This window comes from Nicotiana tabacum, chromosome 1 (genome assembly GCF_000715075.1).
Source record: "Nicotiana tabacum cultivar K326 chromosome 1, ASM71507v2, whole genome shotgun sequence".
Taxonomy (NCBI): Eukaryota; Viridiplantae; Streptophyta; class Magnoliopsida; order Solanales; family Solanaceae; genus Nicotiana; species Nicotiana tabacum.
This window is the reverse complement of record NC_134080.1, coordinates 157,405,596-157,420,207: the sequence shown is the minus strand read 5'-3', so window position 1 is coordinate 157,420,207 and position 14,612 is coordinate 157,405,596. Positions and strand designations below refer to the sequence as shown.

Below are 14,612 nucleotides of genomic sequence, written 5' to 3'. Positions count from 1 at the left end.
ATAGATCTCACAATTCACGGACAAGCTTAGTAGAGTCTGAGGGATCGGTACCGAGACGTCTGTATTTATTCCCTAGAGGCTACAAAGTTAGGAAAAACTTGACATTTATTCTTTCCTGTCGAGCGGTTTGGTTTCTCAATGCTAATTAAATTTCTACTCTATTCTTTCGCAGATGGCGAGAACACACGCTTCCTCATCCACCGATCAACAGCCTGAGCCCCTAGTAGCAGCTCCCACGAGGGGCAGAGGGCAAGGCCGAGGCCGTGCTAAGGGCGAGGTCGAGGCCGTGCTAGAGGCCGAGGTAGGGGCAAAGCTCAACCCAGAACAGCAGCACCAGCAGCGGAGCCTCAGGTTGAGTTTGATGATGAGGTTCCGGCCCAGGCAGTTCCGGTGGGCCCAGATCAGGTTCCAGAGGGGCTCATTGCTACCCCAGTACTCCAGGATGCTCTGGTCCGTCTAGTGGGCCTTATAGAGAGTGTCACCCGGGCAGGCTTGCTTCTTCTAGCACCAGCCGTCTTTCAGGCTAGAGGAGAAGCCCAGACTCCTGCTACTCGCACTCCAGAGCAAATGGCTCCCTAGTTTCAGATTCCAGCAGCTCAGCCAGTTGGAGCAGTTCAGCCGGGTGTGGTAGCTCATACCAGCGATGGAGCAGCTATGTCTGTTGATGCCTTGTGGAGATTGGACAGGTTCACCAAGCTCTTCACTACCACTTTCAGCGGTGCATATTTTGAGGAACCCCAGCATTATTTAAACAGCTGTCATGAGGTTCTTAGGAACATGGCCATAGTGGAGACTAATGGGGTCGACTTTGCTACTTTTCGCTTATCTGGATCCTCCAAGACTTGGTGGAGAGATTATTGTTTGGCTAGACCAGTTGGGTCACCAGTTTTGACTTGGGATCAGTTTTCTCAGTTATTCCTAGAGAAGTTTCTTCCTATCACTCATAGAGAGATCAATCGGAGGCAATTTGAGCATCTCCGGCAGGGTTCTATGACTGTTACTCAGTACGAGACTAGGTTTATTAATTTGGCACGTCATGCTCTTCTTATACTTCCCACTGAGAGAGAGAGAGAGAGAGTGAGGAGGTTTATTGAGGGACTCGTTCAGCTTATTCGACTTCAGATGGCTAAGGAGACAGGGAGCGAGATTTCCTTTCAGGATGCGGCCAATGTGACTAGCAGGGTTAAGATGGTTCTATCATAGGGAGGTGGTCAAGGGTCTGACAAGAGACCTCATCATTCAGGAAGATTCAGTGGTGCCTTGTCTGGAGGCAGGGATTCGTATGGTAGAGGCCATCCTCCTAGGCCTTTTCAGTCAGCACTTTAAGCTTCTCACGGTTCCCCAGGTGGTCGTGGTTCTCACATGCAGTATTCTGATCAACAATCTTACAGTGCATCACCAGCTCCTATCAGTGCACCTCCGCTTCAGAGTTTTCAGGGTCATCAGCCTCAGCAGCCGAGGGCTTGTTTTACTTGTGGTGACACGAGGCATATTGCTAGATTTTATCCTCGAGCACTGAGCAGTTCTCAACACCAGGGTTCTTGTGCCATGGTTGAGGTACCGAGTGTTCCACCGCCCGCCAAGCCAGCTGGAGGTGGAGGTAGAGGTGCTAAAGGTGGAGGTAGAGGTATTAGAGGTGGATCTTAGGCCGGTAGAGGTAGAGGCCAGCCGGCAGCAGGCCATCCCAAAGATGTAGTTCAGAGTGGTGGGGCCCAGTCCCGATGTTATGCTCTTCCAACCAGACTTGAGGCTGAGGCTTCTGATGCAGTTATCACAGGTACTGTCTTGGTTTGTAGTAGAGATGCTTCAGTTCTATTTGATCTAGGATCTTCGTACTCCTATGTGTCATCTTATTTTGCATCATAACTGGTCATGCGTAGTGATTCCTTGAGTGCTCCTGTATATGTGTCTACACCAGTGGGTGATTCTATTATGGTAGATCGTGTCCATCGTTCATATATAGTTGTGATTGGGGGTCTGGAGACTCGTGTAGATTTGTTACTTTTGGACATGGTTGATTTTGATGTCATATTGGGGATGGACTGGTTATCACCTTACCATGCGATCTTGGACTGTCATGCCAAGACTGTGACCTTAACCTTGCCGGGGTTGCGTTGTTTAAAGTGGAGAGGGACTCCAGGTCATTCTACTCGTAGTGTTATCTCATATATGAAGGCTCGGCATATGGTCGAGAAGAGATGTTTGGATTATTTGGAATATGTTCGTGATTCTAGTGCCGAGGTTCCTTCTATAGATTCTGTGCCCGTTGTTCGTGAGTTTCTTAAGGTATTTCCTTCAGACCTGTCGGGTATGCCACCCGACAGGGATATTGACTTCTTCATTGATTTGGCTCCGGGCACTCAGCCCATTTCTATCCTGCCGAATCATATGACCCCGCCTGAGTTGAAGGAGTTGAAGGAGTAGTTGCAAGACTTGCTTGAAAAAGGCTTCATTAGACGTAGTGTCTTGCCTTGTGGTGTGTCGGTGTTGTTTGTTAAGAAGAAGGATGGATCGATGTGAATATGTATAGATTACCGGGAATTGAACAAGGTTACAATCAAGAATAAGTATCCATTGCCGAGGATTGATGATTTGTTTGATCAGCTTTAGGGTGCCAAGGTATTTTCAAAGATTGACTTGAGATCTGGCTACCATCACTTGAGGATTAGGGCATTCGATGTCCCTAAGATAGCTTTCCACACTCGGTACAGGAATTATGAGTTTTTGGTGATGTCATTTGGGTTGACAAATGCCCCAGCAGCTTTTATGGATTTGATGAACCGAGTGTTCAGGACTTACTTGGATTCATTCGTGATAGTCTTCATTGATGTATTTTAATTTATTCCTGCAGACTGGAGAAGCATGAGCAGCATCTGAAAGTGGTTCTTCAGACTTTGCGAGATAGTCAGTTGTATGCTAAATTTTCGAAGTGCGAGTTTTGGTTAAGGTCAGTTGCTTTCTTGGGTCATGTTTTAGCAGAGGGTATTCAAGTAGATCCAAAGAAGATAGAGGCAGTCAAGGACTGGTCTAGACCCGCATCAGTTATAGAGATCTAGAGTTTCTTAGGTTTGGTAGATTATTACCGTAGGTTTGTGGAGGGGTTTTCATCTGTTGCAGCCCCGATGACCAGGTTGACCCAGAAGGGTGCCCAATTCAGGTGGTTGGATGAGTGTGAGGTGAGCTTTCAGAAGCTCAAGATAGCTTTGACGACGGCGCCGGTGTTGGTTTTGCCTATAGGTTCAGGGCCATATACAGTTTATTGTGATGCATCTCGTATTGGACTTGGTGTGGTGTTGATGCAGGATGGCAAGGTTATTGCATATGCTTCACTCCAGTTGAATATTCATGAGAAGAATTATCTAGTTCATGATTTGGAGTTAGCAGCCATTGTTCACGCGTTGAAGATTTGGAGGCATTATTTATATGGCGTGTCATGTGAGGTGTTCACGGATCATAAGAGTTTGCAATACTTGTTCAAGCAAAAGGAGTTAAATTTGAGGCAGAGGAGGTGGTTGGAGCTATTGGAAGACTATGATATCACCATCTTATATCATCCGGGGAAGGCCAATGTGGTGGCCGATGCTTTGAGTAGGAAGTCAGCCAGAATGGGCAGTCTTGCATATATTCCGGTCAGTGAGAGATCGCTTGATTTGGATGTTCAGGCTTTGGCCAATCAGTTCGTGAGGTTGGATATTTCGAAGCCCAGCTGTGTATTAGCTTGCACAGTCGCTCGTTCTTCTTTATTTGAGCGTATCCGTGATTGGCAGTATGATGATCCTCATTTGTGTGTCCTTAGAGACACGGTGCAGCACGGTGGTGCCAAGAAGGTTACATTAGGAGATGATGGGGTTTTGAGGCTTTAGGGTCGAGTTTGTGTGCCTAATGTGGATGGACTCCAAGAGTTGATTTTAGAAGAGACCCGTATTTCCCAGTACTCTATTCATCCGGCTGCTGCTAAGATGTATCAGGATTTATGCCAGCACTATTGGTGGAGGAGGATGAAGAAGGATATTGTTTCATATGTGGCGCGGTGTTTGAATTGTCAGCATGTAAAGTACGAGCATCAGAGACTTGGTGGTTTATTTCAGAGGATTGAGCTTCCCGAGTGGAAGTGGGAGCGTATCACTATGGACTTTGTTGTTGGACTCCCACGGACTCAGAGGAAGTTCGATGCAGTGTGGGTTATTGTTGATAGGCTGACTAAGTCAGCGCATTTCATTCATGTGGCAGTCTCCTATTATTCTGAGAGGTTAGCTAAGATCTATATCTAGGAGATTGTTCGTCTTCATGGTGTGCCCGTGTCTATCATTTCTGATCGAGGTACGCAGTTTACCTCACATTTTTGGAAAGGAAATTAGCATGAGTTGGGCATGTGGGTTGAGTTGAGCACAGCATTTCATCCTCAGACGGACGGGCAGTCCGAGCGGACTATTCAGATTTTGAGGATATGCTTAGAGCTTGTGTCATTGACCTTGGAGGCTCGTGGGATTAGTTTTTGCCTTTAGCAGAGTTTGCCTACAACAACAGCTACCAGTCGAGTATCCAGATGGCTCCTTATGAGGCTTTGTATGGTAAGCGGTGTCAGTCGCTGGTTGGATGGTTTGAGCTGGGAGAGGCTCGGTTGTTGGGTACAGATCTAGTACAGGATGCCTTGGACAAGGTTAGGATCATTCAGGATAGGCTTCGTACAGCTCAATCCAGGCAAAAGAGTTATGCCGACCGTAAGGTTCGTGATGTGGCATTCATGGTTGGCGAGCGGGTGTTTCTTCGAGTGTCGCCTATGAAGGGCGTGATGAGATTTAGAAAGAAGGGCAAGCTTAACCCTAGGTTCATTAGCCTATTTGAGATTCTTGATCGAGTGGGAGAGGTGGCTTACAAACTTGCATTGCCGCCGAGTTTATCAGTCGTGCATCCAGTGTTTCATGTGTCCATTTCGGAAGTATCACGGTGATCCATCCCACATGTTAGACTTTAGCACTATCCAATTGGACAAGGACTTGTCATATGAGGAGGAGCTGGTAGCTATTCTAAACCCGCATGTTCGCCAGTTGAGATTGAAGGGTTTCCCTTCTGTTCGTGTTTAGTGGAGAGATCAGCCTGCTGAGGCATCGACCTGGGAGGCCAAGTCCGATATGCAGAGCCGCTATCCTCATCTTTTCTCCGACTCAAGTACTTCCTTCTTATGTCCGTTCGAGAACGAACGATTGTTTTAGAAGTGGAGGAAGTGATGACCTTTTACTTGATTTACGAGCAAATTCTGTGTTTCGAAGCCTTAGAAGCCTCCTTTTTTCTTACCTCGATTTGCGTGCATGGTCCGTCCGTATATCCGAAACGTTTTTATGTGGAAATGTGATGAAAATGTTAATTTGACCTTTAAAATTGAATTTAAGTTGACTTCAGTCAATATTTTGGGTAAACGAACCCGGAACTGTGATTTGACAGTCCCGGAGGGTCCGTGGGAAAATATGGGACTTGGGCGTATGCCCAGAATCGAATTTCGAGATCCCAAGCCCGAGAAATGAATTTTTGAAAGAAATTGTTTTACTGAAAATATAGGAGTTTTTGGAAATTTGATTATATTTGAAATTTATCGTATCGGGCCCATATTTTGGTTCCGAATTCCGGTACAGGTTCAAGATGACTTTTAAGATGCGTCTGTGAAATTTGGTAAGAAACGGAAGTCGTTTGATGTGATTCGGAACCGTAGTTGTGAAATTTGATACTTTCAAAGTTTTGAGATTTTTCTAGGATTTCTATGCTAAATTCATTGTTTAAGATGTTATTTTGGCGATTTGATCGCACAAGTATGTCTGTAGGATGCTTTTGAGGTTGTGTACATATTTGGTTTGGAGCCCCGAGGGCTCGGGTGAGTTTCGGATAGGCGTCAGGTGATTCGAACTTAGAAAATCTGGTGTTTTTGCTGTTTGTTGGTGTCCAGGTTTTTGTGCTATGCGATCGCATAGGTAGGTTCGCGAATGCATAGGGTAGTCTTAGGGGGCCCTATTTTGTGCTATGCGATCGCATAGCAACTTTCGCGATCGCGTAGAGTTAATTCTGGGGGTCACCATTTGTTCTATGCGAACGCAAGGCTTCTCACGCTATCGCACTGAATTAACTAGGCCCGGGGAAGGGAAACCTCTTTTTCCTTTATGCGATCGCACTCCCTACCCCGCGATCGCAATGCCCATCGCCCCTTATCCTATGCGAACACATTCAATTGAGTGCGAACGCATAGGTTCCCTGTCCAGTTATTTTAAAATAGTAGCAAAACGGGATTTCTTCAAAACTTCATAACTTTTTCACTTAAACTCGAACATGGGCGATTTTTGAAGAGGGATTTTACCACAAAACCATAGGTATGTGTTCTTAGACTTGTTTTCTTCAATTTTCATTAATATCCATTAGATTTCAAGGCCTAAATCATGTTCTTAAGGGTAGAAAATTTGGGATTTGGGTAGAGTTAGGGTTTTTTGAATAATTGGAATTTAGACCTCTTTTTGGGGTCAGCTTCCAAAACTAATTACATATTCGAGCTCGTGGGTGAATGAGTGATCGGGTTTTGGTCTGAACCTTGTGTTTTGACCAAGCAAGCCCGGTGTCGATTTTTGACTTTTTGGAGAAAATGATAGAAACCTATAATTTAGCATTGAGATTGAATTATTTAGCATTTATTGATGTTGTTAAATTAATTTGGACTAGATACAAGTAATTTGGAGGCGAATTCTAAAGAAAAAGTGGTGTTTGAGGCTTGAGTTGGCCGTGAAAGTTTGAGGTAAGTGTTTGGTCTAACCTTAGCTTGAGGGATTAAGAGTTGTATCTTATTTGCTACATGTTAACTGTGGAGTACGACGTATAGGCATGGTGACGAGTATCTATACGTCGGTGTCAAACATGCACGTGAGTCTTGTATTATAATTTTTATGACTCCGTTGTGGTTTATTCGTGCTTCATATGAGAATTATATTATTGTTCCCTTGTCGGGATGTTGTTGTGATATTATTGTTCCCTTGCCGATATGTTGTTATAATATTATTGTTCCCTTGCCGGAATATTGTTATTATGCTATTGTTCCATTGCCGGGATTCTTTTATGATTGGTGTTGATAAATGAAATGGGAGCGGGTTGCACGCTTGCAACGATAATATATGAAATGGGAGCGGGTTGCACGCCTGCAACGGTACTATATGAAATGGGAGCGGGTTGCACGCCTGCAACGATACTATATGAAATGGGATCAGGTTGCACGATTGCAACGGTATTACATGTGTACTTGTTTTCTTATTTCCTTATCTTTTGCTGGTAATTGATTTATGGTGTTCCTTATATTTCTTTATTGTTATTCTGTTGTTATCTGTTACTCCCCGTAGAATGTTTCCCCCGCACAACTTTAGCTGTAATTATCTGTTTTTATTTCCGCTGTATATGATTTAACTGCACAGGTTTATTTGGTAGTCTGTAACTAGCCTCGTCACTATTTCACTGAGGTTAGACTAGGCACTTACTAGCACATGAGGTCGGTTGTGCTGATACTATACTCTGCATGTGTGCAGATACTGATACCGAAGCATTTGGACCGCAGTAAGGGTGATGTCTTCAGTCCACTCAGGCGACCCGAGGTAGTCCTGCAGACGTCCGTGGGCCTTGGCATCTCCTCCTATCTTTTGTCTTTCTGTTTTTACTTATACAGAGACAAACTTATGTATTTTCATTCAGACCTTATTTGTAGTATTCTTAGATAGTCCGTGACTTGTGACACCAAATTCTGGGTAGTATTGTACTTCAGATTATGTAGCAGTGTTTGGCTGAATTATTAAGTTTTCGTCTTCCGCATTTTTGGTTATTTAATTTATTCCACTGTTTAATCACTTATTATTTTAAATGATTGAACATGTTTAATAAAAAAGGTAATGATTTTATAATATTCGGCTTGCCTAGCTTCCACGAGTAAGTGCCATCATGACTCCCGAGGGTGGGAAATTCAGGTCGTGACAGTTAAACAATTGGAAGGAGATCTATTAAAAGAGGAGTGGAGAGAAAATAGAAAAAAGATGTAACTAATCTCCCTATTTAAGGCACTAATAATGGATTATATATAGTTTGTAAGTAACCCTTATTTGTGGTAGGTAATATACAAAATTAGGATAATTTTGGTAAATAAGTTTCAAATATTATATAGGAAGGTAAAAATTCCTTAATAGAAAATACAAAAGTTGGGCCAAGTTGGGCGGGTTGAGCTACTACTTATTATTTAGTCCATTTTGATTCAACACATCTTAGCCCAAGTAAGCTTTGAGCAAGGTTGGGCAATGACCAATTTCTTGCTTCAACCCATTTTGACCCGCACAAACTCGGCCCAAACTGCCCATTTGCCACCCTTAGTGGCAGTAAAATTTTTATGTGGCGTCCAGTTTTGCGCCACCCATTGAATTTTTACTCACTTTTTAAAAAAAGTTTAACTGATACCCAATTTTTGGATAACTTCAAATGCATACATTTTTCTCTTCTTCTTTATCGTCGTTTTCTTCTTATTTGTGCTTAGAGTTTCTTCTTCTTTTTAGTTGCAAGATGAGTTTATTAAATTTGATATTGTTTTGACAATTGATGATTGAGATTTGTTCGTTATGATATTTGAAAGTTATATTTCAAACCAACTCATTTGGCGTAGATTTGGACATTGAATTATGTATTGGATTGCTAAAATTCAAAGAACAAGTTTATGTTTCAGAACTTAAGATTTGAAATCTGAAGTTGCATTCAATTGATTGAACTACTTAATATTCAAATTTCTGAAGTTGCATTTAAAAGATGGAAAAACTTTATATTTTATTTTGAAGTTGCATTGAAGAGATTGAACTATTTCGGATTCGAATTTCTGAAGTTGTATTTGAAAAGTAGAAAAATTTCAAATTTGATTTCTGAAGTTACATTGAAGAGATTGAATTACTTCAGATCCGGGCAAATATACTTTGCAAAAATTTGTACAATACAAGTATAACTTCAATAGTGGCCCCAAAAGTGAGTATATATAAAAATGCCCCTACTGGCGACCATCAAAGCGTTCGTAATGAGTAAATCAAATTCAAAATCAAGCTCTAAGGCCCTTGAATTCATTTTATTTACTATTGAAAACAAGAATGAGAGGGTTCATAAAATTGTAACACTTTTATTGTTTGAAATAAAATATTACATATTATCGCTATATTTTTCAGTCTTGGTTATTTCTTTGCACAAATTTTATTATCTATGTACACGATACATTGGCATTAATAAAAATGCTAACTGCCATGTGTGTCGCTTGTCTTCAGAAACTATTGATCACATTTTTTTGACATACCCCATCACGAGAAGCTATTGGACAAAATTGGATCTAACTCATCTTGAGCTCGACCCATTTAAGCATTGGTTTCTCATTTTAAGGGATCTGGACTTCACTCCTCCGTCCCTCATTCAATGGTTAGCCCTCGTTGCCTTTAGTATATGAGTCTTTGGATTAATAGAAATAATAACAATTAAAAGGCAAAAACCACTTTACACACCTAACATTCTCAAAGTGTATTTGACACGCACCAAATTTGACCAAAGTATATGGCACAATAATTATTTGATGCACCTCTACAATCAAAATTCGAGGTTCAAATCCCCCTCTAGTGTAATTTTTTATTTCTTCTTTTTTTTATTTAATTTAGGCGAAATGACTTTCTAGCCACTTAAAGTTGTCGGGTTTTTTTAAAGCCGATACATAAACTTATAACTTTCCCATTTGAACACTCAAACTCGTTTTTTCCATAACTAATAAACACATCTGACCATTGACCATGTGCGCATGTACTACACATACACATACGTATCCATCCAGTCAGCAAATGACCAATGGATGTCTTACACGTAAGGGTGCGAAAAGTCAAGCAGCAACTCCTTCTCTTTGACTGCTTTAGAGTTCTTCTTCATCAACCATTTCAAGCTAATTCCAACACCCTAGCAACAGAAGAACGCCTATCTCTGCTCCTTTTTCTTCCCTTCACCACATAACACTCCACCTGATCAATTTTCTTCCTCAATCAAAAGTCGAGGTTGCTGTTTGGAGGTTTGTCGTGGTTCAGTTTCGTAATTTTCTAAATGTTTTAGTTCAATGAATCTATTTCTATACAAAAGCAGAAACCAACCTTACTTGGAATTTCAAAGAGAATCTGAAGGCCCTCCTTATTGAAACTTGAAATCCCCCGGAATCTCTTCTTCTATGCATAATGTTAAGGTCTTTCATTAGACATTTTTAACTAATTGAAGTTCTCATTTGCAAGTACTCCTGCAATGACATCAAGGGGATTGGTTGAGAAGGACTTCGAGCAGATTGTCGAGTTCCTCCACAAGGTTGTTAGCATCACCTTGAACATCCAGAAGGAGTACGGAAAGCTTTTGAAGGATTTCAATCAACGAACTTGGAAGGGGAAGTTATGGGAAAGTTCAAAACTTAGCTTCAACTCTACAATGACAAAATATACAACTTTCCACCATTTTCACGGTCTGAAAAATGGGAAAAAATTGAAAATGGAGCTTCAAATTTTTAAAAAGGGAGGAAGGAGGTATTTTGTACTGATGGGCGTTGGGAAGGGGGTTTTCACGCTCCTGTGCGTCATGTTCTTCATGCGAGCTGTTGATTAGGACCAACTGACGCCACATGAGCATGGTCAATGGTCAAATGTGTTTATTAGTTATGTAAAAAACGAGTTCGAGCGTTCAAATAGGAAAGTTATAAGTTTATGTATCGACTTTAAAAAACCCGACAAATTTAAGTGGCCAAGAAGTCATTTCGCCTTTAATTTATTTATTCGAATTCCCAAATATAACATATTGAAATTAATCTACCCCTGTCATGCAAAGTAATATATAACTAAAATTAGTAGCTATGAATGATGTAAGATGGTTCAATAATTCCAACATTTTCATTTGTAGTATAGGTATATATGTTAAAAATAACTAAAATTGTTAGAAATTTTTTAGTTTTAACCTATAATTTCTAAATGGTCGTGAATTCATGGTAAGAATCTAAAGGTTAAATCTTTTTGTAACAGCACATTCATCTTCAACAAAAACAATTTTTCCAACCAATCAGCACATAAAACAAATATCGAAGCGGTAATATGCTCAGTCTGAAATGTGAATTTTTCATCCAATCAGATGATACCTTTCTACAGAGTGCCAGAAAATAACTCAAAAATCGAATAATCGAAAAACAAAAACAAAAAAGACAACTCAAAATCAAACTAAGATATTTGTAAACGCAATAAAGGTAAATAAGTCGAGATCAGAGAGTAAATTAAGAATAAAGGTTATCGGTCACGGTTAAATCAGAAACACGGACCAAAAATTATTCACTCATCATGTCTCTTAATTGCAGATAAAAAATACTGTTTTTTCAACGCAGAAAAACAACTTAACCACTAAAGCAAAATCGAAGGCATTCAAGTTGGTCATACATTACCAGCATTAAAAAGAAAAATAACTTAACAAAAAACTTAAATGAAAAACAAGAAAAAAATCAAAAAAAAAGAAGAAAATAATAGGGAGCAAGAAGAGATTAAATCATCAGAGAGTTAAATACTATAGTAATCAAGAAGAAATATTCGATCATTTTGTTGCAGTTATTTCTCTCATCACATGACTTACTCTTTGCCCCTTAATACAACGAGAAAAAAGAAAAAGACAATAGTATTCATTGCAACCATTATGCGAGCCCATCACTATTATTTGTGTGAAGAACAATAAGAAAGATGACAGACAAGTAGCTGCTATGAATATTGAATACCATCGGCTGTGGCTGCAAAGTTGAGGAATAGAATCTGAAGGCAACTGAGATACGGCTTCGAGGTGAATTTCATTTATAGGAGATAATATGTGGCTGCTTATTTTGAAAAGAAGCCCTAATATTCATGGGCTAATGGGCCTGAGAAAGCCCTAGTTTTTTTAAGTGTTTTATCGTAAAAATAGCATGGTATAGTCAGTTTTCGGACTTGTCATTTAAAAATAGCCAACATTTATCAAGTCAATGAAAAATAATCACTATTTTGCTGCAACAGAGACCTGTCCAGCATAATATACTGGAGTTTGGTGCACCTGTATATTAACTCCAGTATATTATTGTAACGACCCGACCGGTCGTTTTGAGCTTTTGCACTTCCCTCGCCAGTTCTCGGGCATGACTTGCCCCGTGTGGTGTATTTTGACTTATGTAAATCATTGGTGTTGGGTTTCAGGTTAATCAGAATGAATTTGGAAGAACAGTCTCACTTGAAAGTTTAAAAATTTGAAAGATTTGACTTGTGTGTATTTGATCTCGGATTGGAATTTTTATGGTTTGGTTATCTCCGTTAGGTGATTTGGAACTTAGAAGCGTGATCGAAATGCATTTTGGAAGTCCGTGGAAGGTTTAGGCTTGAATTGGCGAAATTGAGATTTCGGCATTTTCCGATTGACATGTGAGATTTTGATATCGGGGTCGGAATGAAATTCCGGAAATGGAAGTAGGTCCGTTGTGTCATTTATGATGTGTGTGTAAAATTTCAGGTCATTCGGACGAGGTTTGATAGACTTTTTGATCGAATTCGGAATTCAGAAGTTTTGGAATTCTTAGGCTTGAATCCGAGGGTGATTTGATTTTTTGATGTTGTTTTGAGCGTTCCGAAGGTTGGAACAAGTTTGAATTATGTTATGGGGTGTGTTGGCATGTTTGGTCGGGGTCCCATGAGGCTCGGATATGTTTTGGAAGAGTTTTTGGAAGATTTTGGCGTTTTGAGCATAAGCATGTAATGATCCAAAGGTCCATTTTTAGTTCTAGAGATCGAAATTTAATTTTGAGACTTCCAAAATTTTGATAATGAATTATATGAGTGATCTGGAAAGTTTGGCCTAATTTCATCAAGTCGTGATTAGGTTTTTGACGCGAATCATGAGTTAATTGTTTAACGAGCGAAATGGATATCGCACTGATAAAACGAGCTCCGAATTGAGTTTCGATTGAAGGACTATGTTCGAATCATTATTTGTGACTCATAGGAACAAGAATCATCGAATTTCGAGTTCGTATGATGGAGTTATTGCCTTTTTAGTGAAATTAAAGACTGCTGGTGCATCAGATTTGGTGTGCACATTTTAGCGACCAGATTGGACCTTTTAGCGACGGGAATTAAGCCTTTAGTGACCAGAATTGGATTTATTAATGTTGTGTTTTTTGTTAGCTCATTTTGACGTTTTTTTGGTGAAAGAACACGGCTTGGGGCGATTTTTGAGCAAGAAATCATGGGAAATATTGAGGTAAGTCACTTGTGATCATTTCTACTCCATAATATTGAATTATCATCGAATAATCCGACTAGATTACATATTTTTGAGGTGTAAATTGAAGATTTGGACCTAGAGATTTGAAAATAAGATTTGAAGATTTGGAGGCCGAATTATTATCGGAATTTAGTAATTTTGGTATGGATGGACTCGTGGTTAAATGGGATGTAGGATTTTGTGAGTTTCATCGGATTCTGAAGCGTGGGCCCGGGGGGGGGGGGTTGAGCAATTTCGGGATTTTGATGTTAAATTGGATATTTTTGAGTGGGCTTCGCTCCCTTAGCATATTTTAATGATTATGTACTAATTGTGGCTAGATTTGGAGCATCCGGAGGTCTATTCGCGCGGGCGAGGCATCGCGGGCTAGAGTTCAGACCGGATCGAGGTGAGTAATGATTGTAAATGATGTTCTGAGGGTTTGAAACCCTGGATTACACATTGTTTTTCTATATTGAGGTGAGGCACACGCTTGATGACGAGCGTGGGGTCGTGCACTATTGGGGATTGTGACTTCGTACATTCCGATTGATGATTTTACTGCGTATTTGATTGAAAACTATTTGCTATCATCATTATTTGGGCTGAAAGCCATATTTGGGCCTAGTACCAACTATTTGAACCCTTCGAGGATTTTTGTTGATATTTTCTTACTGTTTTGACTTTATACTTGAACTCAGTCATGTTATTTTCCACTGTATTCAAAACTCAGTCATGTTTACTCTACTTTAACACTTGAAATGATATTTTAAATAATATTTTGGGCTGAGCGTTATGTTTTACTGTTGCCCGAGTGGCTTATGTGATTTTTGACTGACTAAGGCCGAGGGCCTGTATTGTGAGGATACTTTTGGGTCGGGCTGCACGTCGCAGCAGTGAGATACTAATTATTATAATGAGGCTGAGGGCCTGAGATTGTGCGCCACGAGGTGGCTTGATATTGATATGAGGCCGAGAGCTTGTTTATGATGCCACAAGGTGGCTTGATATTGTGCTTGGGCTATAAGGGGCCCCTCCCGGAGTCTGTACACCCCCAATGAGCGCGGGTACCCATTGTGATGTGAGATATTGCCCGAGGGGCTGATATTGTTCTATGTGATAGCCCGAGGGGCTGGTATTGTTCTATGTGATTGCCCGAGGGGTTGGTACCGTTCTATGTGATTGCCCGAGGGGCTGGTATTGTTCTGAGATATGGCCCGAAGGGCAGAGTTGTTGACATTGTGCCCGAGGGGCGAACCTTTATGTGTTTATCTTTCATATTTACCTGTCATTTACGTGTT

At 40.7% G+C, this 14,612-nt stretch overlaps 2 non-coding genes across 2 annotated transcripts; both read right to left on the bottom strand.

The window, feature by feature from the left end:
* Positions 1-11,298: 11,298 nt before the first annotated feature.
* LOC142165043 (small nucleolar RNA SNORD18) lies at positions 11,299-11,385 on the bottom strand. Its single transcript, XR_012696068.1, has one exon. It is a non-coding gene; the product is annotated as a small nucleolar RNA SNORD18 (small nucleolar RNA).
* Positions 11,386-11,578: 193 nt separating this feature from the next.
* Positions 11,579-11,662, bottom strand: LOC142165288 (small nucleolar RNA Z199). The gene has a single exon (XR_012696142.1). It is a non-coding gene; the product is annotated as a small nucleolar RNA Z199 (small nucleolar RNA).
* Positions 11,663-14,612: the final 2,950 nt, after the last annotated feature.